Source organism: Grus americana, unplaced genomic scaffold (genome assembly GCF_028858705.1).
Source record: "Grus americana isolate bGruAme1 unplaced genomic scaffold, bGruAme1.mat scaffold_131, whole genome shotgun sequence".
In the NCBI taxonomy this organism is placed as follows: domain Eukaryota; kingdom Metazoa; phylum Chordata; class Aves; order Gruiformes; family Gruidae; genus Grus; species Grus americana.
In genome coordinates this window covers 15,001-17,500 of record NW_026561450.1, presented here as the reverse complement: position 1 = coordinate 17,500, position 2,500 = coordinate 15,001, and the positions used below count along the sequence as shown (strand labels likewise).

The following is a 2,500-nucleotide window of genomic DNA, read 5'->3' as shown; positions in this document are numbered from 1 at the left end:
TCGGGGCCGGGGGAGGCGGCTCCCCCGACCCTCCCCGCAGCGGGGGTGTGGCGCCGTGCAGGGCGAGGCCCTCCGGGCGTTCCGGGCCGTCTCGCGGCGCCGTGTGGCGCGGTGGCGTCCTCCGACCCTCCCCGCCTCGAACCCCGCCCCCCGCACCTCCTGCCCCCCGCCGCGGGGAAGGAAACGCCGGGGGGGCGGGGGGCGGCGGCGGTCCGGGGGTCACGGGCTCCACCCGCCGCCTCCGGTGGGCGAGGCTCCCCGCCGGGCCGTGTCCCGCGCGAGCGGGCGGCCCGAGCCCCGTGTCTCCTCCCGGGCGCAGCGCCGGGCTACTGAGGGAAACCTCGGGCCCCGGGAAGGAGGACGAGGTGGTGGCGGCGGACGTCGGGCGCGCCCCCGCGGTCGGACGCTCCCCCGATGGCGGCAGCGGGGGAGGCACCGCCGCGGGGCCTGCAGGTCGTTTCCCTCGCCCCAGGTCCAGGTACCTAGCGTCCGCGCTCCTGCGGCCCTCCCTCGGCACGCTCGGGGGTCGAAGGCCGCTGGAGCCGGGCGGAGGTTTAAAGACCCGGGCGGCTCGGCGCGACCCGGGGGGCGGCCGGGCGGTGGCGGCGCTGCTGCCTTCGGGGGGGTGGGGTGGGGAGTTGCTCCCCGATAGACCCTCAACCACCCCGGGCGGCGGCCGCCGCCGCCCGCGCTCGTCCCGCGGGCGGCCGTGCCGGGGAGGGGCCGTTCCCACTGCCCCCCCCTCTCCGCGGTCCGGTCTCGGCGGAGGGACCCCCCGCGGTGCGGCTGGCCGTGGCCGGCTTGCCCGCCTCGAAACGGGCGAACCCCGGCGGGGAGCGCGGGCTCTCCCGCCGGGGCGGCGGGTTCCCCACCCCCGCGGTGGGGGGCTCGCCGGGCGCGGCCGTCGGGCCGCCGCGCTGTGCTCCGCTCCCCCTCCTTCCCCGCCCCGGCGAGCGCTCGGCGCTCTGCCGCCGGTGGCGGCGGCGGCGGCACCCCGGCCGGGCGGCGGCGGCGCCGCTCGGCTAGTCGGTCGGTGGGCCGGTCGGAGGGTGCCCGCCGCCGGCCGCGGCCGTCCCGCCCCGGGCCCCGCGCCCGGTCCCTTCCCCGTCTCGCCCTTCCCGGCCCCGCCGGGCAGGCGGGCGCGCGGGCGGGGGCGTCCCACTCCCGGTCTCCGCGTGGAAACGGGGGAGAGCGGGCGCCGCCCCCGCCTTGGCGTCGTCCGCCCTTCCGCCCGGCGCGTGCCCGCGGAAGGGGCCGAACGAGAAGGGGCTGCGGCGTTGGCCGGTCCCGGGAGGGCGGCCGCTCCGGGTCGGCGGCGCGCGCAAATCCGGCCGGAGCTCCGGCGGTTGCTGCCTCCGCCGCGGCGGTCGGCGGCGGAGCCGCCGAGCCGCCGACGGGGCGAGCCGGTGGGCGGGGGGCAGCCGGCTGTCGTAGCGCGGCGCGCCTCGCGCGGAGGCGCCCCCCCGGCTGCTGTCCCGCAGCAGCAGCCGGGGTCCGCGTCCCGAGTGTGAGAGGCGGGGCAGGTGGCGCGGCCGGGTGCGCCGCGGGGCCTCCGCGTGGAGGTCGGGCCGGGCCCGGGCGCCTGGGCCGCCTCCGAAGTGAGCAAGGTGCGTTTCCCCAGGGGTCGGTCGGGAGCGCGGGCTCCCCGCCCTTGCCGTTCGGAGTGGTTCCGTTTGCCCAGCTTTTTTTTTTTCCTTTTCTTTCCCCCCTTTCCTCCGTGTGGTGTGCTCGGACGGTCAGCCGAGGCGAGGCCTCTCCGCCGCGCTTGCGCTGCGCCGCGCCGCCTCCCCTCCGCGCGGGCGGAGGGGAGGAGCGGGGCGGGCGTGCAGGCCGACGGTGGGCCCGTCCCTGCGAGACGAGGGGCCGCTTCCTGGCGAGCGGTCCCGGTCCCCCCGCGCGCGCGGGGGTGGTGCCGAAATGGCAGACAACTCTTAGCGGTGGATCACTCGGCTCGTGCGTCGATGAAGAACGCAGCTAGCTGCGAGAATTAATGTGAATTGCAGGACACATTGATCATCGACACTTCGAACGCACTTGCGGCCCCGGGTTCCTCCCGGGGCTACGCCTGTCTGAGCGTCGCTTTGCGATCAATCGCCGGCTGGGTCGCCGCTCCTGGCGGCGGCCGCGGTGACGGCGCGGCTGGGGTGCCTCGCAGGCCCGCTGTGTGCGGCGGCGGCGGCGGGGGAGCGTTTCCCCGCGAGCCCGGCGTCGTCGTCGTTGTCCGAGGGCCTTCGTCCCCCTAAATCGAGACTCGGGGAGCGCTCCGAAGCTCCCCGCTCCCGGAGCGCCTGCTGGGCGGAGCTCGTCTCGCCGGGGCCGCCAGGGTCGTGGTCGGTCGGTCGGGCCGGTCGGGACTGGCGCGGCGGTGGGGAGAGAGAGGAACCGGGGGGAGGCGCGGGCCTCGCCCCCGGCCTCCGCGCGCGGGCGGCTGTCTGCGGGTGGGTACCGTGGCGGTACCGTGCCGTGCTGCCGCGCGCGCGCGTGCCGGGGACGGGGGGGG

General features: G+C 79.1%; 1 non-coding gene across 1 annotated transcript; it reads left to right on the top strand.

Moving 5' to 3' along the window:
• Positions 1 to 1,926: 1,926 nt before the first annotated feature.
• Positions 1,927 to 2,079, top strand: LOC129200441 (5.8S ribosomal RNA). Its single transcript, XR_008574888.1, has one exon. It is a non-coding gene; the product is annotated as a 5.8S ribosomal RNA (ribosomal RNA).
• Positions 2,080 to 2,500: the final 421 nt, after the last annotated feature.